Below are 8,577 nucleotides of genomic sequence, written 5' to 3' on the forward strand. Positions count from 1 at the left end.
ACATGTTTGCTGATGATGCTAAGATAATAGGAAGGATAAGAAACTTAGATGATTGTCATGCCCTTCAAGAAGACCTGGACAAAATAAGTATATGGAGCACCACTTGGCAAATGGAATTTAATGTTAATAAATGCCATGTTATGGAATGTGGAATAGGAGAACACAGACCCCACACAACCTATATATTATGTGAGAAATCTTTAAAGAATTCACATAAAGAAAGAGATCTAGGGGTGGTTCTAGATAGAAAACTATCACCTGAGGACCACATAAAGAATATTGTGCGAGGAGCCTATGCCACGCTTTCTAACTTCAGAATTCCTTTTAAATACATGGATGGCGATATACTAAAGAAATTGTTCACGACTTTTGTTAGGCCAAAGCTAGAATATGCAGCGGTTGTGTGGTGCCCATATCTTAAGCAGCACATCAACAAACTGGAAAAGGTGCAAAGACATGCTACTAAGTGGCTCCCAGAACTGAAGGGCAAGAGCTACGAGGAGAGGTTAGAGGCATTAAATATGCCAAAACTAGAAGACAGAAGAAAAAGAGGTGATATGATCACTACATACAAAATAGTAACAGGAATTGATAAAATCGATAGGGAAGATTTCCTGAGACCTGGAAATTTAAGAACAAGAGGTCATAGATATAAACTAGCTAAACACAGATGCCAAAGAAATATAAGAAAATTCACTTTCGCAAACAGAGTGGTAGACGGTTGGAACAAGTTAGGGGGAGAAGGTGGTGGAGGCCAAGACCGTCAGTAGTTTCAAAGCGTTATATGACAAAGAGTGCTGGGAAGACGGGACACCACGAGCGTAGCTCTCATCCTGTAACTACACTTAGGTAATTACACTTAGGTAATTACAAGACCCAGCCAGGTCTGAACCTGGGAGGGAGCCAGATGGGAGTTCCTCCAGTTCACCAAAAACCCGAACCCAGCGAGCTGAGAAAGAACCAAATCCCTGGCCAGCAGACAACAGGATCGCTTGGGACCCCAAACCAGCCAGTCGTCGAGGTAGGCCAACACCCGAACACCTAACAGATGCAGACGGATCACCACGACCCACATAAGGAGTGTGAAAACATGAGGTGCCAGGTTCAATCCAAACGGGAGACAACGAAAGCGGTAAGAATGAAGCCCCACAACAAAACCAAGCCAGTCCCTGAACCCCAGATGAATCGGGACGTGCCAATAAGCGTCCTGGAGGTCCAGTAGGGACACCATCCAAGTGCCCGGCTCCAACAGGAGCCGGACCTGGGACAACGTGGTCATCCGAAAGGAGGGGCAATGAACCCAGGGGTTCAGACAGGAGAAGTCTAGAATGAACTGCAGGTCCGCGCAGTCCCGTTTCGGTACCAGAAACAGAGGGGAAACCCATCTGAGGGACGTCGTCATTTCGACCACGCCCAAGCGAAACCACACCAAGACGACCTGACAAGCGCAGGGAAAGAAGGCTGCCCCGCCAGCCCCGAACCCCCTGCAAGGGGGGCCACCCAACGCCACCGGAAGCTGCGCGAAACGACCCAAAACGCCCACGAATCTTGGGACCCGGCATGAGCAAACAGCACAAGCTTCCCCCCCCAATGCCCCATCAATGGGACGAACTGCGAAAGGGCCGGCGTCCCCTTACGAGACCCAGAACTTCGCACAGAGCGAACACCGCACTGACCAGACGAAGGCGAGACCGAAGGAGGAGCCGAACCCAAACCCTGACACCAGTGGCCTACCACGACGAGAGAAACCCCGAGCCTAGGCATGACCCTTCTGGGAACGCCCACCACGAAACCCCCAGAGAACCAGCAAGTCCGACATAGGATGGCAAGAAGCTGAAGCAGCCTGAATATACTGCGCAATGGTGGAAGCTGAACATGGAGCTGAACGACACCAACATCCCGGGAAAGGGCAGGAGCAAAGAAGCATTCATTGAGGTGCTCAAGGTTGCTCCTCCTCCAGTAAAACCTGAATCATCATCGAAGCCTCCCGCCACTCAAGCATACGGGAACGGCAGAAGGAGTGCTAAGCCTCCAAGGCAAAGACAGGACAGTCCACCAGCCAGGACAACTCCAGACTTCGTAACGGAGCCAGAAAGGGAACGAAGTCCCAAACCTGAAAGCCGAGGGATCAATTGCTGAGGCATAATCCGGGTCATGCAGGAGGTTTGCCACAAGGACCACCCACACTGCAGCCGGTTGGATGCAATAAGCTGAAAAACTCCAGAGACGGAACCGAAGAACCCAGGGAGGGGGGGCAGACACCAAGTCCAACTCGTACTCAGAGGGGGAAAAGAAAACCCCACTCCTTGTAACAGTAAGCCCTGCTCAGAGGGCAGAAAAACATAGGCAGGGTCCAGCGGGACCCAAGGCCCCCAAGTCAGCCCCTCCTCAGCCCCAAGGTCCTCCTCAGCAGGACCCGGGGCCGAGTCCTTCCCCCCAAGCTCCGACCCCACCAGACAAGGCCGGCGCAGCCATAGAAGCCAGACAGAAGAGGGCCCACTGGTCAGACCCAGAGGCTTTGGCCGGGGGACTAGAATCGAATGCCTCCGTCGCCACACCGGAAGGGGGAATCCCCCGAGGCTGCCCGAGTCTCAAGACCAACTAACCCCTGCCCCTACTCCGAAACCCTCAGATGTTTCGGGGCTGGAAGCAGGGGAGGGGAACCAGAACGAACAACAGGAGGGGAAGGACGAGGAGGTATGGACTGAATCAGGGTCGAAGCGACCCCCGCCCCCAAGTCCGGGTCCCTATAAGCAAAACGGGGCAGCAACAGGGCATCCGGGTGAGTAACCTACCGAGCGCGTTGCAACAAATGAAACCTAGAATGCATCGCCTGTGCAGCCTGTATCCAAAGATGATCATCCACAGATTGGGTAAATTGAGTCACTAGCAAGCAACAAAACTCACAGGACTCCGGGTCAAAAGTGTCACCGACCCAACAGGCTGCATGATGGAGGCAAAACAGTGAGGAGTGAAGGTCGCCCTGAGACAAGGGGACCGAACAACCCTCAAACTCACATGAAGTGAGGGGGAGACTCCGGGGTCACATCCATCGGACCCACGCATCCCCTAGGGGATTCCCAGGGTCCTGGGCGTTTACTTGAAGAGGACTCGTGCTCAGGTAAACCCAGGCAGGGTACTGCAAACCGGCACCCAAAACTTCTGTCTACAGCTGAACCTCAGGGACGTGTACCTTCACGGGGACCAAGCAGGGGGCACCACCAAGTATCTGGATGAGGCCAAACACCAGTGGCAAGTAAGGCAGAACCCCCACCAAGGCACAAAGAAAAAGAAAAACAAAACCCCGCAAGAAGACAACGTACCCCAAGGAACAGAGCCGGCCGCTGTGATAGGTGACAACACGCTGCGCAGCACCCTGCATCCCTTACCAGTGCAAAAACTGCCTCTTACCCCTAAGGTAAACGAGGGAGACAAAACACCCAAGTACCCAAAGGGCGGCCGAAAAACCGAGCAGTTAAACGGACCCACAGAGGCAGACCCCGAGGAACTTGTGGAAGGTAATCCCAAGCTCCAAGGGCAGTACTCACAAGGCACCTAGGGAAGGGAACCCTAGGTGCATGCAGCCCGAGTACTGAACATTAACTCTTGGCTCTCGCACCCCTGGAGTACAAACTGCCACACACAAGGCACAGCACCGCAAACAGACTGAAGTTAGAGCACACAACCAAGCCGATAGCATCAGCCTCAAGAACTGAGATGTGGATCGTCGGCACAGTGGGTCTGGGGCTCTCCCTGGGGAGCTGCGCAGACAGCGGCACAATGACAGGTGACGTCATACTAGTTTGCTCATTTTTGTTTGGGGAGTTCTATCCACTCGTTCGGCTTTTGGTTGCAATTTTCACCAGAATAGGGGTTTGTTTTGGGACGCTTACCTTTCTGGGTGCCTAACCTGGTCAATGGCAGACATAGAATGCTTCCAATTACACAGGGGTTTCTATAGCATTGCTCCCCTTGCCTCTCTAGAGGGGGCCAGGTTCTGACTTGTGGTCCCCAGTAGGCCCAAAGAACTCCATACACATGACTGATCCCAAAATCTGACATTAGCATATCAGCCTAGTAAGCTCCAGGGAGCCGTAGGGACTCCCCCCAGAAAAGAAGCGACCTTATATTTATCTAAAAAGCAATAATCAGCGATTCACTTTGTAGACTGAACTTACAAAGGTGTATATCAAACATTCCTGGATCATTTTTCTTACATAACATACCCAGATATGAGAAAATCCACTGGGGCTCTGAGGTGACTCGAATCCATGTCCAAGGCAATGCCAGCCGCATACTCTACCACTATACTACCACTGACTTGTAAAAGTCAATTCTGAAGAAGGGGGGGTTATGGTGTTGAACACTTTTTGCCTGCACCCAAGTGATTGAGGGTCATATGGGACTTGGAAAGTAGAAAACTGGTTGTATGACTTATCAAGTCAGTGGTGGTACTGTGGCATTGTGTGAGGCTGGCAATGCCTCGATTGCAGGTTTGTGTTATATCAGAGCCCCAGTGGATTTTCTCATTGATATATATCATGTTACTGTATTGTGATTTTCTGTGTGTATACCAAGAAATTATAATTCAAAAATATATTAAAAATGCTTTTGTCCTTTAACCCTTAAGCTGCTAATGGGTCCTGAGGAGATTTACACCCCTGTGCGCAAGAAAAAAAATCTAAAAAATTATTTCAGCTTCTAAAAATGTTAATTTGTGTTCCCCGAGCACGGGAAAAATAATTAAAAAATCGTAGGTGACATATTTTGAGCGCAATAGGTCGAGGAAGTCTGGCAAAATGTGGGCGTTGACAGAGCGATCGTCAGAGCTGGTCAGCACTACCCGAGTTGACAGGTGGGAGTTGCCACAAAGATATTATCACCTAATTATTTCAATGTCTCTGATTTATTTTTTCTTAGTTTTTTGCAGTAATATTATTCAATAGTGTGTATTGTGATAGGTTTATATAATAAAATGTGTGAATCATCACTATACTCAAAAGTATGGTGTTCACATTAGTGATTCAATTATTACGTTCATAAAGCAATAAACAAATAGCTTTCAGTTATTACACTATATACACACATTATATATAAATATCTACATGTTTTGTTCACCACAACTGTACAACTAAGCTTATATAGTTAGTTCAGGCAGTAAGAGACATCGCTACGCACAGAATCAGCTGGCGGCTGCCTCCCTCACTCATTCAAGGTCAAGCGCACTAAAATTTCTCCCCCAACAATACTGTTTGTAGTGCTATTGCACTATATACATACATTATATACGTATATGTATCTACATGTTTTGTTCAACACAACTGTACAACTAAGCTGATATAGTTAGTTCAGGCAGTAAGAGACATCGCTACGCACAGAGTCAGCTGGCGGCTGCTTCCCTCACTCCTTCAAGGTCAGGTGCACTAAAATTTCTCCCCCAACAATACTGTTTGGGGTGTTATTACACTATATACACACATTATATATAAGTATCTACATGTTGTATGCACCGTAACTGTACACCTAAGCGTGTTGGGTGCCCAAAGCGCATAGTGGCCACCCTCTACACAGACAGACAAGTCATGCAGACGACGCCACCTCGTCACCCAAATGGCTCCTCCCAACATAATCCTTTTGCTGTTATTACACTAATACACACATTATATATTAGTATCTACATTTGTGTTCACCATAGAGAACCACTGAGCTGGTATGGCGAATGCAGACAATAACAGGTGACCACAGTCAGTAAACGACGCTATCTCCCTCCCTCCCACATCATTACTACTCCCACACAGCGCTAATTATCACAACAATCCTGCTATTATCACAATCTTGGTCATTTTTATCACAGGGGTCATGTGTAATTTTGTCATCACTAAATAATAGCAGTTACATATTTATTTTGACATTTTTAGGCAATGCTGTGGTCACAAGCTGAACAGCAATGCTGATAGCTCATGCTGCGTGCGCCAGCCTTGGTTGCTCTGACAGTACTGTGGCTCTTACACTGGAGAATATTGCCCACAATTTTTTTTAAACATGGCATCTGTTTACAAGAGCCCTGAGGAAGCTGATGTGAACCCCGTGTAGCCGCGGGCCATTTGAATCGTGCCTGGCACCCTATGGCATGTATATATGCAATGCGCACTGTGGGACATGTTGCTCATGGCGTATATATACGCCATGCACAGTTTAACCCTTAAAGTGCGCATCACTTCATATGAAGTGTAAATCGTTTTACCAGTCAACTGCGTTTTACTTCATATGAAGTGTATGGGTACCGCGCACGATTTGAATGGCCCGCGGTGTAGCTGGGGGTCCCATACGCTGCCCAGGGGCTCTAGTAAACAGCGGCCATTTTGAAAAAAATTCCCGCTCACGATCCGAAGGCATGGGAGGCCTCAGTTTAGCGAGAGTCACCATGGCGAGCGCACGGTAAAACGCCTCACGGGCACGCACCACTCAGTCCCTCACCCCAGAGCAAATAGCCCACGAATTATTCTCTGAAGGTGAAGAAAGTGTGTTTGACGATTCAGACAACGATGAGGATTATACACAGTTGTCGGGTGATAGCAGCAGCAGCAGTGAAAGTGAGAATGACCGCCATGCCATGGCGAGGCCTATACGCTCTCCCATGCCTCCTCGCCCATTTTCTACCCCAATTCTACCACGACCTCACAGTTCCTGTGGATATTTTCTGTTTGAGGGTGACGAGTCAGAGGGAGGTGACTCCTTTTCTGGGTTTAGTGACTCAGATCAAAGTTTTATTGAGCCTGTGGCTGGTACCAGTGGTGTAACTGGGCGAGAAATTGTCGCGTCAGCAGCATCTCGCCCGGCCAAGCGCCACCGCATGGCACCACATGAGGGACCAAGACCCTCGTGTTCACGTGCATCCACCTCACGTGCATCCACCTCACGTGCATCCACCTCACGTGCATCCACCTCAAGTGCATCCACCTCAAGTGCATCCACCTCACGTGCACCCACCTCACGTGCACGTAGCCGCCGTGCTTCTCGCAGACGGTATTCAGCTCCTGGTGGCCGGTATGCATCGCTTCCTCGCCGTCTTTCCTCTGCATCTCGCAGGACGCCTGGTGTACTTGAGTGGAGTGATGGTGACGATTTTATTCCTAATATTCCTCACTTTGACGATAAAGATGTAGGGATTACAAACCTTTTCCCTAATCAAGGTGAGGACATGGCTGAGATGGAATATTTTACAGCATTCTATGATGAACCACTCATGGAATACATTGTACACCAAACGAACCTGCATGCTGCTTACCTGATTGAGAGGGAAATCACAGAATTTTCACGACTGCAGCGTTGGAAAAATACCACAGTGGCGGAAATGTATGTGTTTTTGGCACTCTGTTGATGAAGCACTGTCACAAACATGCAATAAATGACTATTGGAGCAAGGACAAGACAATACCAACACCTTTATTCGGGAAATATATGTCACGAGACAGGTTTCAGATACTCCTCAGGTGTCTACATTTTGGAAGTGTTCAGGACCGAACACCTGATGATAGACTGTGGCGAGTGAGGCACTACATGAACGATGTTATTGGAAAATTCAGAGATTTTTACGTACCAGCACAGAAGCTGGTGGTTGATGAATCTCTCATACTTTTCAAGGGACATGTTCCATTCAAACAGTACATTCCCTCAAAATGAAACCGATTTGGCCTGAAATTTTTTGTTCTTTGTGATTGTGAGACAGGATACGTGTTACACATGATTCTGTACTCGGCTAGTGATGTAGACATTCCCGGTAACGACGAACATGGATTCTCGGGGAGTGTAGTGAAGACCATCATGGCTCCGTGGATGAACAAGGGACACATTTTATACACAGATAATTACTATACAAGTCCCTTGCTAGCTCGGTTCTTGCTAGAAAATAGAACCGGATTGGTTGGTACAGTAAAGCCACAACGAAGGGAAATGCCTGTGTTTGACAACGACATTGCAGTTGGTGAGTGTCAGAGAAGGAAAAGTGATAACATTCTGTCAGTTCGGTGGAAAGACAAAAGAGAGGTGAACTTGTTGACAACAATTCATGATGGAACAATGGTGAACAGTGGGAAAGTGAGCCATAAAACAAACGCACCACTATATAAGCCAGACTGTGTTTTAGACTATAATATCAACATGCGGTTGATTGATAAATCAGACATGATGATTGGCACTGCAGAGTGTGTGCGGAAGACATGTAGGTGGACGAAAAAAGTGTTCTTCCATCTTGTGGACATGAGCATGCTGAACTGTTTCAACATGTACCTTGTGAGAACTGGACGTAAGCCCACTTTCCGTGACTTTGTATTTGATGCTGCAATACAGTTATTAGGAAAGTTTGCAAAAGATGTCCCAGGTATTCAGCGGCCCATCATAAACCCACTGTTGCAGCATGCTGGTACTCCACGCCTCGCTCACACTGAAGGCTTCCTAGCACACAAACTTAAGTATTTGCCACCTGGTGTGAAGCGTGCAATAGCCCAACATGATTGCTTGGTGTGTAAAACAACGACACGTAGAGACAAGAAACGGAAGCTTGTGCAAACATGGTGT

At 48.1% G+C, this 8,577-nt stretch overlaps 2 protein-coding genes across 3 annotated transcripts in view; both read right to left on the bottom strand.

Annotated features, from left to right (window-relative positions):
• The window catches only part of LOC123755962 (aldehyde dehydrogenase X, mitochondrial), a 149,254-nt gene that overhangs the window by 134,952 nt on the left and 5,725 nt on the right, over positions 1-8,577 (bottom strand). The window lies entirely within an intron of this gene.
• Positions 1-8,577, bottom strand: part of LOC123755963 (protein singed wings 2) — a 76,790-nt gene that overhangs the window by 59,092 nt on the left and 9,121 nt on the right. The window lies entirely within an intron of this gene.

This window comes from Procambarus clarkii, chromosome 43 (assembly GCF_040958095.1).
Source record: "Procambarus clarkii isolate CNS0578487 chromosome 43, FALCON_Pclarkii_2.0, whole genome shotgun sequence".
Lineage (NCBI taxonomy): Eukaryota > Metazoa > Arthropoda > Malacostraca > Decapoda > Cambaridae > Procambarus > Procambarus clarkii.